The sequence below is a fragment of the Electrophorus electricus genome, chromosome 19, assembly GCF_041902795.1.
Source record: "Electrophorus electricus isolate QZ-2024a chromosome 19, ASM4190279v1, whole genome shotgun sequence".
NCBI lineage: Eukaryota > Metazoa > Chordata > Actinopteri > Gymnotiformes > Gymnotidae > Electrophorus > Electrophorus electricus.
The window spans coordinates 19,017,501-19,036,335 of NC_137515.1; the positions used below are offsets into that span (position 1 = coordinate 19,017,501).

General features: G+C 42.4%; 1 protein-coding gene across 10 annotated transcripts in view; it reads left to right on the forward strand.

Annotated features, from left to right (window-relative positions):
• The window catches only part of auts2a (activator of transcription and developmental regulator AUTS2 a), a 317,309-nt gene that overhangs the window by 209,670 nt on the left and 88,804 nt on the right, over positions 1 to 18,835 (forward strand). The gene's annotated exons all lie outside the window — the stretch shown is intronic.

An 18,835-nucleotide genomic window follows, 5' to 3' on the forward strand; every position in this document is an offset into this window, starting at 1 on the left:
AGCGATCGCGTGGAGGAGTGTGTGAGCGTATGTCTGCAGCGTGTGATGTGCCGTTGACAAGGCACTTTTATCGTCTCTGCTCTGCTCCACTCCAGCACTGCTCTGATTACAGCTGACAGCTTGAAGCACTGATAAAAGCGCCAACATTAAAGAAAACAGAGAGGCTGAGCAGTCCTGTTCTTCCTCCTCCCCCCCTCTCTCTCCATCACTCTCTCTCTCTCTCTCTATCGCTCTCTCTCTCTATCACTCTCTTTCTCCTCACTTCGCTTAGACACTTGTCAAAGCTGTTAGGAGGGAAATGACATCACATGTTTCCTCTGACAGTCTGAGTCCCGTCATGGTGGGATACGGCTGTCATGTTTTAGGGCTCCCTTAGGCGAGCTGTGATACACGGCCTCTCCCCCTCCCCATCAAACCAGCTCGCTCTCTCTCTCTCTCTCTCTCTCTCTCTCTCTCTCTCGCTCTCTCTCTCTCTCTCTCCGCGCTTCTCTTGTGCTGCTTGTGGATTCGTCTGTTGGAGATTGTTTGCTCGTGGGACTGCGTCGTCTGTGCAAGTGGTGACTGAGACGCCGTGAGCAAAGGAAATTCGGTTCGGACCGTCACTAAACCGTTCCGATCTCGGTGGGCCCGCAGTGTGTCCTGAAGCCAGACCACAGAGCTCTACGCTTACGGGGCTCGAGGGGTCATCAGGCAGGGGGGAACACACTCCAGCAGCTCTTTATGAGGGCACGGAGGAGACTGGACAGCCTCGTCTCCACCCTGCTGACTTAAGCCAGGAAAAAGAAACACACTGGCCTACTCAGTTGTGATTATTGTTACTGTTCTTTAGAAAATACTACACGAATGAGTGCGTTTATGCGACATGTACAGTGTGTGTAGCTTCATCTGGGTGTGGATTTGTATGTCTGTGGTGGGGATGAGAGTTGTGCTCATTGGACCTAGAGGATGTATTCAGAAATCGCTAAACATGGCCTCCAACACGTGCACAGGGAGGTATGTCAAAACTCACACACACACACACACACCGGGCTTCTGGTGCCAGACTCCCTCTCAAAGTACACGTGCAAACACACACACAGGTTCTGTTCCCAGATTCACTCTCAAAACGATCCCACACACACGGGTTCCATTCCCAGATTCCCTCTCGGCCGTTTGGCCGGGCTGCGGCTTATTTGGCCTCAGCTCGGAAATTTCACAAAGCTCCTTTTTCATTCTCCTCTCATTTATTTGAACTGATATCCCGTGATTAGGAGATCCGTGCCTGCCGTCCTCTCCTCCTCGTCCCCTCGCTCCCGCCTTGGAGCCGACGCCAGGAGGTGTTGGATGCCATTACATATGAATAATTAGCGCAGCGCATTTTTCCTGCACCAGGGCGAGGGAAAGCCCTCAGTCAGCTTATTAGATTCACTAAAACCCTCCTGTAAATCAGAAGTGCGGGAAGCATGTGTGCCAATGCTGGAGCCCCTCCCAGATACACTCCAGACACGCACCAGACGCACACGACGCATCCCAGCGATTAGCGTGGCTGAGAAGCAGAGATGCCGCGTGGGCTTGTTATCGTTGCTCCGATTAGCCCCGTCATCCCTGTTTGCAGGACACATTCCTACGTGTTTCCCTTTGTTGAATGTTTTAAACAGGGAAACAGTTTTTAACGGTCGCTTGTGCTAATCCAAGCCATCGCTTGTCAAAGCTGAAGGAGGGGAATAAAGAGCTGGTTAGCGGTGCAGCGAAGCAGCTGGTGAGTTGGGCTCAGCCCGGCCGTCTCCTGGGGGGCGGAGGGTCAGGGTCAGGCAAGGACGCGCCCGTCCTGCCGCAGAGTGTAGAATCTGTCAGAGGTGAGCGCGGAGCACACGGGAGGGTCCCGAGGACCATGTCATCGTCCCTTACACCCTGAAATTAGAGCGAGGGCCCAAACGCAAGTCCCTACATGCTAGTGGCCTCTCTGAGGTGTGCGAGTTAAGTCTGTCTTCAGCACCCAAGGAAGCCGAATCAACACCAGCAATCAGCCTTTTGTCAGGCGGCGCCGGGCTGAAATCAGAACACATTGTTCGGGAGTGAAGATAACGAGGCCGTTGGGCGCCACTCACAGGGCCAAGCGGCGACGCGCCACCCATCACTGCGGGCGCATGTACAGGGGAGGCCAGCACCGTCGCGGCCCTGGGAAGGTCGCGGACTCCCTCCCACCTCGCTGGATCTGACCTGCAGCCTTTTCTCCTGGATCCTCGTGGTGTGATGCGTCCCCCCCCACGCTTTCTTCATCTGTCCTGAAACGCCTTCAGTGATGTATGAGCATGATGAGGCCAAGGGTGTGTGTGCGCGAGTGTGCGTGTGTGAGTGTGTGCGAGTATGCGCATGTGTGAGTGTGTGTGTGTGTGTGTGTGTGTGTGTGTGTGTGTGTGTGTGTGTGTGTGTGTGTGTGTGCGTGTGTGTGCTCATGCACGCTCCAGCAACCCGATGGTGGGTGGGTGACACATGGCCCCTGGGCGTTTCTGCGCTGGGAATCGGAACAACAGACTAACGATCCACAGCCCCATCACCAGGGCACCAGCACACCCACTCTGTTCGAGGGATGAGAGGCTGAAAGGAGGAAGGTGCTCAGAGAGAGAGGGAGTTTCTTCTGTTGGTCAGGTGTCGCGGAGAGGTTGACTCTCCCGTGCGTTGCCGTGGAAGGCCTGGCCAGCTCCTCCCCTCATGGCGCAGAGCAGCTTTGAAGGACGCTCTGAGATTGATTAATCTCCCCTATCTGCACCTCCATAAATCCTGTTGCAGCTGTAATGAGATGGCTGTGTTGGGGAGAGCAGCAGATGAGGTGCGTAAGGTCTGCCACGCGTCACCCACCAACCGTCAACGCCTCATAGTGGGCTGGTGACGAATGTCATCACTCTGGCGGAAAACAGAGTTGGCGGCAGAGGGCTGAGAGGTTTTGGGGCTTTGAAGTGTTACAGAGTAACGACCCTCGGTCCCACCGCCCGTATTAAAATCCGGAGCCCAGTTGGCAGCGCGGAGCCGCGTCCGGATCACGGGCATATGATAGTGGACGGCAGTTCTTTCATCAGTCCTCAGGCTGGAGAGGCTGGGTCCCAGCTGGGCTCTGTCCTCACCGCCGCTCCCTCGGACCTCCACACCAGCCACCCAGCGCTCCAATAATGAGCCCAGAATCCCTGAAAGGTAGCCATATGGTTGTGGTACAGCTCTGTTTGTGTGTGTATATGTGTGTGTGTTTGTGTGTGTGTGTGAGGGTGTAGAGAAAACGGGTAACCTGTATTGTCAACAGAAACGGTCCTGACAATGTAAAGTACAAAATGAATTTGTTTGTATAAGTAATTACAAATATAACGCATACATGATCTATGTCTTCCCCCATGCCCCGACAAGCTATACAAACCGGTGTGGGTGTGTGGGTGTGGGTGTGTTATTTTGTTGAGAGTACACGTTTTTGCGTGTACTCAAGCATGAACACCACCAACACAAACCCAAGAGATTTAATACCACCAACACACAAAAACACACATAACACTACACATAAATCTAAACTTAACATGAACACACAAACCCAAACTTTAATACTACCAGCACACAAACCCAAGCTTAACACCACCAACACACAAACCCAAATTTAACACCATCAACTCACAAACCCAAACATAGCATGAACACACAAACCCAAACTTAACACCATCAACTCACAAACCCAAACATAGCATGAACACACAAACCCAAACTTAAAATCACCAACTCACAAACCCAAATATTAACACTACAAACACACAAACAGACCGGCACCCTCAAAGGCTAGGCTTTGATAATCCACAGGTTCTGGATGACTAATTTGTGGGTTAATTTGACTTTAATCTGCAGCACGGTTTATCGGGCGTGTATACGGAGCAGTGCTGGTTTCTGACACAGACAGTTTCGTCTGCTGTGTGTGTCTGTGCTGTTATTAAATCACCAGACTCCTTTCGCACAACACGGGCATGTTACTGCTGAGGAAAACTAAATTTCTTTGGGATATTTGCCTCCTGGTAGGACTGATAAAATAATCTAGAAATATGAACATTTTTCCTAATTTTGGATAGTTTTTTATCAGACAGGGATTAACACAAATGAGTACTTAAAATGTACTTAAAATCACAGAATTGTGGGTTATATCAAAGATTGTCATTAATCCTTAAAATATTTAGATTCCACACATGCACAACAACTTAATTATGTTATCACATAATTACTGTTACTAATATATATTCCAGAGACTAACTGTACTGTACTGCATCTAAAGATGCACATGTAGTAAACAGAAATACGATATTTCAGGACAGAGGTCCTTCAGAGTTGTAGGAGGTGAAACCAGTTTCTGTTCAAAATAATAGTTGTTTAAATTATAAAAAATTATTCCATGGGGTCTAAAGTTGCGACAGTGCAAATTAGTTCTTTCTCCTTATGTTTCTTAACTTCGTTACTGCCATAGCAACCACCGGCAGCGCAGATGTGTCATCTAATGCGGCGATCATTAGCATTGAAATGCCTTGCCACTGGAAACGACGTCCTTAATTCTCACGGTCCGACCAAACAGCGAGCCTTCTCTGTTTCTCCGGTGCGGATCTGATTACATCTCTCACACGAGATACAGTAGCCAGCTCACATAGTCACGTCTGAGGAGAATAGGGTGATAACACCGGAACATTCTGTGCTGTGGCTGCCATATGTATCACAGTGTATATATGACCATATATATTAGTGTATATATGATCATATATATTAGTGTATATATGATCACATGTATTAGTGTATATATGACCATATGTATTAGTGTATATATGACCATATATATTAGTGTAGATATGTTCATATGTATTAGTGTATATATGTTCACATGTATCACAGTGTATATATGATCATATGTATTAGTGTATATATGTTCATATGTGTTAGTGTATATATGTTCATATGTATTAGTGTATATATGTTCATATGTATCACAGTGTATATATGATCATATGTATTAGTGTATATATGTTCATATGTATTAGTGTATATATGTTCATATGTATCACAGTGTATATATGATCATATGTATTAGTGTATATATGTTCATATGTATTATAGTGTATATATGATCATATGTATCACAGTGTATATATGATCATATGTATCACAGTGTATATATGTTCATATGTATTACAGTGTATATATTAGTGTATATATATTAGTGTATATATGATCATATGTATTACAATGTATATATGTTCATATGTATCACAGTGTATTTATGTTCATATGTATCACAATGTATATATGATCATATGTATTACAGTGTATATATGTTCATATGTATTATAGTGTATATATGTTCATATGAATCACAGTGTATATATGATCATATGTATTAGTGTATATATGTTCATATGTATCACAGTGTATATATGTTCATGTGAATCACAGTGTATATATCTTCATATGTATTAGTGTATATATGTTCATATGTATTACAGTGTAAATACACTGCCTGGCCAAAAAAAGGTCACTACCTGGATTTAACTAAGCAAACAGGTAAGAGCCTCCCATTGGATAATTACTACATGGGTGATTCTGTTTCAGCTGGCAACAAGTTATTTAACCCAAACTGATGCAGTGAGTAGCTTCTCATTTGTTAAACAACCATGTCGAAAGACACATCCTGTGGTCGTGGAAAAGATGTTAATCTGTTTGAGAAGGGTCAAATTATTGGCATGCATCAAGCAGCAAAAACATCTAAGGAGAATGCTGAAACTACTAAAATTGGGTTCAGAACTGTCCAACGCATTATTAAACAGTGGAAGGACAGTGGGGAAACATCATCTTCTAGGAAGGAATGTGGTCAGAAAAAAATCTTGAATGATCGTGATCGGCGATCACTTAAACGTGTGCTGAAATCAAATCGTAGAAAAACAACAGTAGAACTCAGGGATATGTTTAATTGTGAAAGTAAGAGCATTTCCACACATGCAACGTGAAGAGAACTCGAGAGATTGGGACTAAACAGCTGTGTAGCCTTAAGAAAACCACTTGTGACTGAGGCTAACCGACAAAAACAGCTTCAATTTGCTAGGAAGCATAAAGATTGGACTCTGGAGCAATGGAAGAAGGTCATGTGATCTGATGAGTCCAGATTTAGCCTGTTCCAGAGTGATGGGAGCATCAGGGTAAGAAGAGATGCGGCTGAAGTGACGCACCCATCATGCCTAGTGCCTACTGTACAAGCCTGTGGGGGCAGTGCTATGATCTGGGGTTGCTGCAGTTGGTCAGGTCTAGGTTCAGCAACATTATGTGCCCAAAGAATGAGGTCACCTGACTACCTAAATATACTCAACGACCAGGTTATTCCATCAATGGATTTTTTCTTCCCTGATGGTACGGGCATATTCCAAGATGACAATGCCAGGATTTATCGGGCTCAAATTGTGAAAGAGTGGTTCAGGGAGCATGAGACATCATTTTCACACATGGATAGGCCACCACAGAGGCCAAATCTGAACACCATTGAGAATCTTTGGGATTTGCTGGAGAAGACTTTGCGCAGTGGTCCAAATCTCCCAGCATCAATACAAGGTCTTGGGGAAAAATTAATGCAACTCTGGACAGAAATAAATGACATTGCAAAAGCTTATGGAAATGATGCCACAGCGAACGTGTGTCATAATCAAAGCTAAAGACTGTCCAATGAAATATTAGAGTGTGTGACCTTTTTTTTGGCCAGGCAGTGTATGATTTTATGTATTACAGTGTATATATGTTCATATGTATTAGTGTATATATGTTCATATGTATTAGTGTATATATGATCATATGTATTAGTGTATATATGTTCATATGTATTAGTGTATATATGATCATATGTATTACAGTGTATATATGTTCATATGTATTAGTGTATATATGTTCATATGTATTATAGTGTATATATGTTCATATGTATTACAATGTATATATGTTCATATGTATTAGTGTATATATGTTCATATGTATTATAGTGTATATATGATCATATGTATTACAGTGTATATATGTTCATATGTATTAGTGTATATATGTTCATATGTATTATAGTGTATATATGTTCATATGTATTACAATGTATATATGTTCATATGTATTAGTGTATATATGTTCATATGTATTACAGTGTATATATGTTCATATGTATTAGTGTATATATGTTCATATGTATTATAGTGTATATATGTTCATATGTATTACAATGTATATATGTTCATATGTATTAGTGTATATATGTTCATATGTATTATAGTGTATATATGATCATATGTATTACAGTGTATATATGTTCATATGTATTATAGTGTATATATGTTCATATGTATTACAATGTATATATGTTCATATGTATTAGTGTATATATGTTCATATGTATTACAGTGTATATATGTTCATATGTATTATAGTGTATATATGTTCATATGTATTAGTGTATATATGTTCATATGTATTACAGTGTATATATGATCATATGTATTAGTGTATATATGTTCATATGTATTATAGTGTATATATGTTCATATGTATTAGTGTATATATGTTCATATGTATTATAGTGTATATATGTTCATATGTATTACAGTGTATATATGATCATATGTATTACAGTGTATATATTATCATATGTATTAGTGTATATATGATCATGTATTAGTGTATATATGTTCATATGTATTAGTGTATATATGTTCATATGTATTACAGTGTATATATGTTCATATGTGTTAGTGTATATATGTTCATATGTATTAGTGTATATATGATCATATGTATTAGTGTATATATGTTCATATGTATTAGTGTATATATGATCATATGTATTACAGTGTTTCATACATACTATCATGTTTTTTTTCTCCACCCCTCTTGCTTGTGTGGTTTGTCTTGCCCCACTGGCACTTCTGTAAAAAGCTGTCAGTTGTTAGTGACAATCAGTGCCCGTGTCTGTCTGTCTGTCTGTCTGTCTGCGTGTTGCTCCCCGTCTGCGAGCAGTGGGTTTGATTTCATCTGCATGCCCCAGTTCAGTACCTGCTCCCTGCTCTGTGTTCCACAGAGAGAGCACAGTCTGATCATGCACTTGCTCCCAGTAGCGGTAGACACAGCATGCAGCTCTCCTCCCTCCTCCTCCCTCCCTCCTCCCTCTCTCTATTTCTCTCTCTCTGTGCCCCCCCCCCCCCCCACCTCCCCGCTGTTACGTCTAAATCCTCCATACAAATCGCAGTGTTTCTGCTCTCCCAGCGGGGCCTATTACTGCCTGTGGGGCATTAAAGATCATTAATTGTGCTGTCAGATCGAGAGCAAGGGAGCGAGGGAGCGAGGGAGGGGCAGAGAAGGAGAGCAGTGGCAGAGAGTCTCTTAGCTGCTCATAAATGGGAAATTAATACATCTGCCTCATTAATGCTGCCTGGTGTTTGATGTTTGTTAGCTGCTAACTTTAATGATGTAGGTCTGAGCCAACGGGGCGCTTGACTAAATTTGATTCCTCCAATTAAGTAGTCAGAGTTCTTTTCTTTTGGGAGAAAAATGAAAAGGCAGAGAGAGAGAGAGAGAGAGAGAGAGAGAGAGAGAGAGAGAGAGCGAGAGAGAGAGAGAGAGAGGAAATGAGAGCGAGAGCAGCAAAGGTTAAAAAATAAAAAAGTCCCTTAATTGTGGGCTTCTTCATTCCCATCTCTTGTCTTCCTGCTCCTGGTGTCTTTTAACACTCATCCCAGTACTGTTTAGTACTTATCCTGGTGTCTTTTAACACTCATTCTGGCATTTTTTGGTACTTATCCCGATGTCTTATCTTTCTTTCTGGGATTCTGCCTCCTTTTTTTCTCAGTCGGAGTTTGATTGCAGTCACTTGTTCATCAGCACTGGCGTCTAGAAGCTGTTTACTGTTCCCTAATCAGAGGGAAATATTTTAATCAGAGCCTGTGACTGCCGTAATCACTAACATTAGCCAGCCATGTATGTTAATTGCAGTGTAAAGTGAGGTGATGATTGTCAGTCATGAGTGCAAAGGATGAAATTACATCTCCCCAACGTTGACATGAACACACACTCAGTCACGTCTCATGCGTTTAAGGTGTGTGAAGGACATGAAAGTGTTGTGTGTCTTCTGTTTGGCTCATTCTTTAAATAAAGTCAGTCATAAGTGAAACACTGTAATAATCTGTTTATTTATAATCCATCACTCAGAGGTGCTTCTCAACACTTGAGTCAGTTATTATTCAGCACACTATATACCTCATGGCTGTGTAGTAGAAATGCAGAACAGCAGAATACCAGTTTGAGATCTGTGAATATGATCTAGATGTCTCAAACTCTTGTCTGGCTTCATATTAGTAACAGCTGTTTTTGAATCTAAAAGTGTTTTCTAAGTATTTGTTTCAGTATTTGTACTGGACTCATGTCTGTAATCCAGTACACTGTGAGCAGGACAGTTTTGCTGGATGGTCACCCAACTCTCCTTCCACACACATACAGACAGGCCGGGTGAACTCTGACATGCAGTATTAAGAGAGCTGAAACAGAATTCTACACTAGCTGAACTTACTGGCCCTCCGAGGGTGTATTTATCTTCAGAAGATAATGGAACCATGCCTGCAAGGCTGAGACCATGCCTTCAAGGCCAGGAACTATCGCGGAAGACCCTGTGTCCCCTGGTATTCTCTCTGTGACGGCTCTCTTACACAGCATAGCCCAGGATCATACATATTTGATCTGGCTGGTAGCAACCTCCAGACAGGTCTGACTGAACAGGCATGAACGTAGGGTCACTGTGATGTTAACAGAAGAGCAGAAATACTCAGAGATCTGGACTAGACAGTCACAATTTTAACGGGCGCGTTTCGTGTGGTTAGCACTAACACAAGATTTCAGATGTGTGTGTGCACGCGTGTGTGTGCGTTATGGTTACCACGCTTAATATTGTGATCGATGGGCTCTTGATACTTAGTGTTTGGTCTGTGTACTGCCGTGCCCTGTCTGTTAGAAAGCAGACAGAGCAGGAGGATAAAACCGTTCCCGTCGGAGACGTGCCCAAACCACACTTCCCCACTGCCTCGTGCTCCAGCTTTGCATTAATAATGCAGCTATTACTCCGTAAGAGCTGGCTGGTTTCAGAGCAGGTATGGAGGGCTCCGCAGCGCGGAGACGAAGGGAGGTGATGGATGCTTGAGAGTGTCTGGTGCTGTCAGCCATTTGCCTGTGCGCCAAAGCTTCTCCTTGCTACGTTATCCACTACAGGAGACAAAATGGGGGGATTCACATTGAAGAGAGATATAGTAAAAAGAACAAGGATTTCTTTTAAACTAAGGGGGCAAGCAAGGTTTTATTGCTACTGAACACACTGCAACGGATGGGACAGAATAAGGAAAATGGGAAAATCTTGTTAATATTATAAGATTTTTACTTGTTATAATTTTAACTTTAATTTTATCATTTTATAATTTTAAAATTCATTTGTAGCTTTGTGAAATATATGCCGTTTTGTTACCTAGCTGTGATGTAAAACTGTAGCTGTGTATTACAAGCTAAACCAATGGCTTTGTACAGACACTGAAGGTTTGAACTGAGATGACTTCAGTTCAATTGAACTGAATTCAGTGGGTAGGGATGGAAGCTGGGAAACACGTGTTTCAGCCCATTAATGTTGAGAATGACTGGCACTGTGCTAAAAAAGGCTTCAAAAACAATACATAATACACACTGACACCATAACTCATAACTACACACTGACACCATAACTCATAACTACACACTGATACAATAACTCATAACTACACACTAAAACAATAACTCATAACTACACACTGACACCATAACTCATAACTACACACTGACACCATAACTCATAACTACACACTAAAACAATAACTCATAACTACACACTGACACCATAACTCATAACTACACACTAAAACAATAACTCATAACTACACACTGACACCATAACTCATAATACACACTGACACCATAACTCATAACTACACACTGACACCATAACTCATAACTACACACTGATACAATAACTCATAACTACACACTAAAACAATAACTCATAACTACACACTGACACCATAACTCATAACTACACACTAAAACAATAACTCATAACTACACACTGACACCATAACTCATAATACACACTGACACCATAACTCATAACTACACACTGACACCATAACTCATAACTACACACTGATACAATAACTCATAACTACACACTAAAACAATAACTCATAACTACACACTAAAACAATAACTCATAACTACACACTGATACAATAACTCATAACTACACACTGATACAATAACCCATAACTACACACTGATACCATAACTCATAACTACACACTGACACCATAACTCATAATACACACTGATACAATAACTCAACTACACACTAAAACAATAACTCATAATACACACTGATACAATAACTCATAACTACACACTAAAACAATAACTCATAATACACACTGATACAATAACTCATAACTACACACTGATACCATAACTCATAACTCATAACTACACACTAAAATGATAACTCATAATACACACTGATACAATAACTCATAACTACACACTAAAACAATAACTCATAATACACACTGATACCATAACTCATAACTACACAGTAAAACAATAATTCATAACTACACACTGACACCATAACTCATAACTACACACTGATACAATAACTCATAACTACACACTAAAACAATAACTCATAACTACACACTGATACAATACCTCATAACTACACACTAAAACAATAACTCATAACTACACACTTATACCATAACTCATAACTACACACTGACACCATAACTCATAACTACACACTTATACAATAACTCATAACTACACACTGACACCATAACTCATAACTACACACTGATACAATAACTCATAACTACACACTAAAACAATAACTCATAACTACACACTTATACAAAAACTCGTAACTACACACTAAAACAATAACTCATAACTACAAACTTATACAATAACTCATAATGCACACTGATACCATAACTCATAACTGCACACTGACACCATAACTCATAACTATACACTTATACCATAACTCATAACTACATACTAACACCAAAATTCTCGGTGTTCATAAACCATGTGTGGGCTGATGCAGAAGTAAGACTACACACAAACAAACACACACGCAAACTTGTGAGGAACAAAGAATTCAAAGGAAAATGAGTTTTCCCAAATGCCCCATACGTTTCCCAAATACCCCATTATCCTCTAACACAGTTGTATGTCTTCCTCTGAAGAGTTGTGGCCCTTGAAAAGTGCTTCCACCACAAAACCTTTTTGGGCTTTATTTACCTTTTATGTTTTCTCTTTGAAAGTGCGAAGCAGACGCGGACAGGGACATGAGCTCTCGGTGCCTCGGCGAGCCGGAGGACGTGCTGTTTGTTTACTGGTTGGGAGACTTGGGGATCACTGTCTCCTCTTTATCCTCTGTCTCTCTCTCTCTCTCTCTCTCTCTCTCTCCATCTGGCAGGACCTGTTGGCTTGTTTGTTTTCCAGTGCAAACAGCAAATCTCTCCTTTCCTCTCTCTGCTTTTACCATATGCACCAGCCAGGGTATCAGAGTGTGGCGTGTTTATTAATGAAGCTAATCAAAGTACACGTCCCCACACACACACACACACACACACTCTACACACACACACGCACCCACTGTACACACACACACCTCTGTCAGTATGCTTTAACAAAAACACCTTCTGTGGCTTTGCAATTAGAGGCACAATTCTGACCCTCCTTTACTTTTCCCTTTAACCTCCCACATGGAAACACAGTCCAGACACCACTTTCCCGCTCTCATTAGCCTCTGCGGGCTTTCCCAGACATGCCTCCAGTGTCCCACACAGTCATGTTCGTTTACAAATGACGTGCGTGCCGTTAAAAAACGAATGCAACCTTGCTAAGATGAAGGAAGTGTGTAATGGCACTGCTAAAGCCATGGGATACACAGGCAACGAGACCATGACACAGTAAAACCAAAAAACCAAAAACAGAGCGAGAAAGAGGTAGAAAGAAAGAGAAGGCAGGGTGGACCCGGAGCTGTCTGGAGACCCCTGGAGCCTATTACCATACAGCTAATGCTATGGGGCCTCAATAATGCAGCAGGCACAGATGGTAGGCTGCGGTGGAGAGTGTGATTGGGCACTGCAGTGCCTCTGCTCTCTGCACACTGGGGCCAGGCAGCAGGGCATGGCAGCTGTTTCCAGATCAGCTTTATCCGTTAGCCTCGCGTACCCGTGGTCAGTACACTCGCACGGAGAAGCCTGATTCAAGGTTCGGCCCAGGTAGGACGTGTTTTGGAGTGGTAAACAGCTCGGTGTACCAAGCGGACCATTGCCCGAGCATCACTACAAACACGTTCACTGCTCCATGTACGTTACGCCAAGGAGCTGGGGTCAGAAGGTCAAAGTTGGGTTATGTGCTACTGTTGGTTAACTTTTGTAATGAGGCCTGGTTTTGTTTTGTTTTGTTTTTTGTTTTGCTTTTTTTCAGATGTTTCATGGACTTCTAATATTCCTGAATTAATATTCTACTTTTAAGAGAATGAGCAAATCAAGAAATGAATATGACTGAGCATGTAACTGATATTCCTGGTTTACCAATGATAATCTAATCTAAGCGAAGATTGAAGTGATCGTCATTTAATATATTTATGAACCAAATTGGATTTTTGAGTCATCCTGTTTGCACAGTTCATTGTAGTCATTGTCCTAATCCTAACCCTAATCCTGATCTATGAGATTAACACGCTTTGTTTATTTGCATGAGTAACGAGTGATGTTTGTGAATTTGTCATCATGACACGTCGCGTCCCTGAAGGTTGACGCGTTTAATGTGTTTAACAGCGGGATCCTCTTTGTTCTTCTTGGACTAGAGGCTTTTAAATGTTGCTTGAAAAAAGAGAAAGTAAATATACATTATTCTCAATTACAGTTTACCTTCTTTGAATGATGTGTGGTTACCACTTTGGAGTTCTGTCCTTAATCCATACTACTCTAAATTAGAAGGTCCCTCTGGCCACTAGATGGACTAGCTTGACTCTGAAGATGCTGATTTGAACTGATGATTTGAGGCAATCCAGGTTTAAGATAACGTAGCCAGTTTATCTCATAAACAGATTAATACATTTCTGGATGGTACAAAGCTTCTACGACTTATTGCTGTCATATTTTTTCCAGTTCTCATGCAGGGTGTTGCTGGTCAGTTTGGTTTCCACACGCAGACTTGTAAAGTCTCCCACAGTGCTTTGGCTGGAACTCAGGTGACAATGTCAGACTGCCAGAAATGAATTGTTTTGGGGGTTTTTTCTCTTTTGACTGTTCAGGATAGTAATAAAGGCAAATAAGCACACGGTTGCACATGAGGACATGCAGAAGACCCCTCAAAGGAAGACGTAGTGGAATTATTTATACCTTAATAAACAATAAAATGATCCATTGTGCACTATTAATCAGTTCAAAGCTAAGAATGAACGACAGACATCTATAGACGATTCTGTGGCTCGTCCCCAGGTTGTGGACTCAGTCTGTTCTGTACCAATTGGTGATAAATATTATTTACAAGACAAATGTACAGTTGATTTTTTCTGTTACATTTAGTGTTGTCTAAATGCCTTGCATGTGCTGCTGTTATGCTGTCATGACTGAGATCAGTCCCTAAAAGACGTGCACCAGTTATCGTTGCCAGTATTTAACATCTGCTAACAGTTTTGCCTAAAATCCCGACTGTACCGAGTGCCAGTGTATCATGATGGTCCATCATATCTGCTTTCCAGCAGAGTTTCTGAACCTGAAAACCCGGAGCTTGCTCCTACCCTGTGGCGTTTTTTTGTTTTTTCCTTCTAGCTGATCCGTCTTTCGTCTGCCCAATTGTCTGCTTCTGTGCGTATTAGTGAGACAGGATATATATTATATACACAGATATATTTTTAGATTTTGCCAACTCTAGTTGGGTGACTCGCTGTGAATTGTGACGCACATCTAGAAGCAAAGTTTATTTGTCAATGTGTTTGGATCTGTAGTGGGAATAAAGAGTCATGCTGACCTCTCACCTGGATTAACCAGGTCCATTAGATGAGCTTCTAGAATAAAACATGGTGAATGGTGTTGGACAACACGGATCTGTTGGAACTAATAATGCAGCAAGACCAATAAAAGAGACGATACGAAGCTAACTACCATCAGCCACTGCTCTGTTCCGCAACTTGGCAAGCTACCATCACACAGTATGCTAACAGTATAGGACGGCGCTAGCTTAGCGTTTAAGGTACTGGACCACTAATCGGAAGGTTACCAGTTCAAGTCCCACCACTGCCAGGTTGCCACTTTTGGGCCCCTGAGCAACACCCTTAACCCTCTATTGCGCAAGTTGTGCTCAGTCAGAATTGTAAGTTGCTAAATGCTGTAAATGTAATGTAAATGCCAACAGATCTGAATGTAGCACTAAGCACAATCCCAGAAAGAAATAGAACTAAAACCTTCAAACTGGTGTATGTCTATGACACTCTCACTGCCCCCTTTGAAAACAAGCTGGATAGATGAACACAACTTGGATGGAAGTCAGCAAACGGAGCTCCAGAAAGACATAAAGCTCAGATATAGAGCCTGAATATGGAAGAGATACTACAGGTGGCCCATAACTGAGGCCCTGGAGTCTCCTAAACAGGTTAACAGCACTGACAGTCAGACTGCAGAGACACACGAAAGAAGCAGCAGCCAAAAAACCATCCAAAGACCATCCTCACCAGAACCCTGAAGCTTGTGGATCCACAAAGAGAAACAGAACAGTACTGGGAATGCATATGGAGGAATGAAGCATCACACAACACCAGAGCTCTCACCCAGAGCAGGAACCAGTCAGCAGATGTCCGAGGGGCTCTGATACATGAAGAACTGACAGCACCCTGACGTGATCTGCGTCTACTGGCTAACGAGACTAACGGCTCTGCATGGCTGCCTAGCAGAACAAATCTACCAGCTGCTAACTCCCAGCTCCTCCTAGGTTGAAAATATAGAGAAATAATATAAAGAGAATAACATATGTAGAGAAATATTGAGAAAAATATCAGTGGAAAAACATCGCCTGTTCAGAGGAGTCCACTGTGCTCCTGGGAGAGTCTGAATTTGGCACAAGCAGCATGTGTCAATGAACCCTTCCTGTCAGGTGCCACCAGAGTGATGGTGAAGGGAATGTTTCCTTTATCATGTCTCTGTGGTGTTTGGACATGCTGTGGTTTTGGAGATGATCACTGTCCCTGTAGTGTTTGGACATGATCACTGTCCCTGTGGTGTTTGGGCATGATCACTGTCCCTGTAGTGTTTGGACATGATCACTGTCCCTGTGGTGTTTGGTGTAGCGGGTGAGAGTTGTTCACATGATCACTGTCCCTGTGGTGTTTGGTGTAGCGGGTGAGAGTTGTTCACATGATCACTGTCCCTGTGGTGTTTGGTGTAGCGGGTGAGAGTTGTTCACATGATCACTGTCCCTGTGGTGTTTGGTGTAGCGGGTGAGAGCGTTTTTCATAATAATACTGTAATACTTCCAACACATAACAACATGAATGAGGCTTAAAAGTTGGCAGGCCTCACCAGTGACCACATACAGTGTGACACCAGCGCTAGAGATCTGTAGTCATTCGGTTTCTTGGGGTTCTTGGTCTTTGGTATTGGGCATATGCGAGATGTCTTCCAAAGCACATAGGTCATCTACATTAAGGTTCAGGCTGCATGTGTGCAGCAGGGCTCTGCAACACTAGTCTGTACAGACCTTCAGGACACCATCAGGACCTGCTTTCCTGCTCCCAGTCAGTGGAGCCGGGATGCTGTCCAAGTTTCCCTGTGGTGGAAGTGCAGTAGTGCTATACGCCTCACTGACCTTGGCACGTAGCAAGTCCAGAGTCCTGTTTTCCGTGGTTGGGCAACTGATATACTGTTTGAATGTGGGCAGAATACAGAAGAGTTCGGCATGATTAAAATCCGCCGAGATGACAAACGGGTCTGTAGTTCCTCCATCACGTTGTGGATAATGTCACACATGGAGGCAACTACAGCAGATAGCAGGATGTTCACTAGTATCATGATAACTTCAGAAAATTCCCTGGGCAGGAAGCACGCTGGAATACTAACTTAAGATCTGGAGAACACAACTTTGTTTTACGATAATGTGACCCAGATCTCATCACGTACTGTTCATGAACATTACCCACAAACCTCCTCTCCTCATTCCACTCTCTCTCTCTCTCTCTCTCTCGCTCTCTCTCTCTCTCTCTCTCTCTCCGTTGTTCCGGTCTGCTCCCACCAACAGGAAGCCCTCAATTGTAGCCATAGTGCCAGGAATTAGATCATGTAGCCAGGGCTCTTTGAAGCACATAAAGCTATACTTCATGTATTCTTACTGACTTGGAGCTAATGCTGTCAGCTCATCCATTTTGTTTGAGAGGATCTCACATTTCCCATTATCGCAAATGGCAGAACCAGGTACCGCCCTGCTCTTAATGTATGTGTCTGCCCTGGGAGGTACTGTGGTGGTACTGTGGTGGTACTGTTCATTTCGAGCAAATGTTCTTTTTCACTGTGACTGAGAGCAGAGATGTTCACAGAGAATCACAGAGAAATCCTTACGTTCAAGACAGGCTCATGTTTTGAGACTAGCCTAGTCTAGTCTAGTCTGAAGTCTTTGAATTGAAGCCCAAGTCAGCTCTGAAGTCTCTGAAAGATTAGAATTGATTAATTATCAATTCTTACGTCTCTTCCTCCGTTTAAGAGGACAGTTTCCTTCAATTGCTTGAAATTTCTGTCATAATGCATTAGAAACTGATTTGAAATCATAACATTAACAGCACTTATCAAAAAAAATGTCTGAACTTCTTCAAGACCTGATGTCTAAACTAGCAGGAGGTGTTCTGTTTCTCAGGGTTGTAACATTCTTGAAGGTGACATTTGTCCCTTGAGAGTCTCACGTCTTGCTATTGCTCATTATTGGAACAGTCTCAATGGTGGCATTCAGTCATTAGACATTTTGAGCACACGACTTTTTTCATTTGGCATCAAGACATAATCAAAGATTATGTTTCTGTCACTATTATAGACTATTTTGTATAATAAATTATTTTTGACTTCCTATGAGTCACTACAGTGCTTCCTCAGTGCTTGTTGAGTAAATATCATTTTCGGCCTCTTAGACGTATAACGTTACTCTGATCCAGGAAGGTTGCGGTGGAGTAAAAAAACTTTAAAAAATTGGTTCCATTTTTTTCATGGTTTTTACAATGCCAGAGTCTTTAAAAGAGTTCAGTTGATTCAGAAGTCATTTAAGGTTAAGATACCAGTCAAGTATGGAGTCTCTTTTTCACACCGTCTAAGTGTGACTGGCTTCTAGTCGCCTACTTAAGTCTCCCTCTCCAACTGAGTACACTACGGAGGACTCTTTAGAAAACAGGACATTTGTTATTTCAGCCTCTTGTCCTTTAATGGATCTCTGCAGGCCTCCAGTGGTGTAATCCTTTGTTGAACAGACTTCCTGGTGTCCCTTATGGGCAGTCCACTGGACTCCATTAGCCAGACTCTGGTGTTAACCCAACCGTCTTGATATATGGGGCTCCTAAACTCACTTTTAGCCCCTGTATGTCTGCTTTTTTCTCTACACATGCTCACATTAGGCCAAATCCTGCAAGACAACCAAGCTGTTTATCATATCTAGGCAAATGCCATCCACGTCTGCACAGTGACTACGGTCCCGTTGTGTAAATGCATAGCGCATA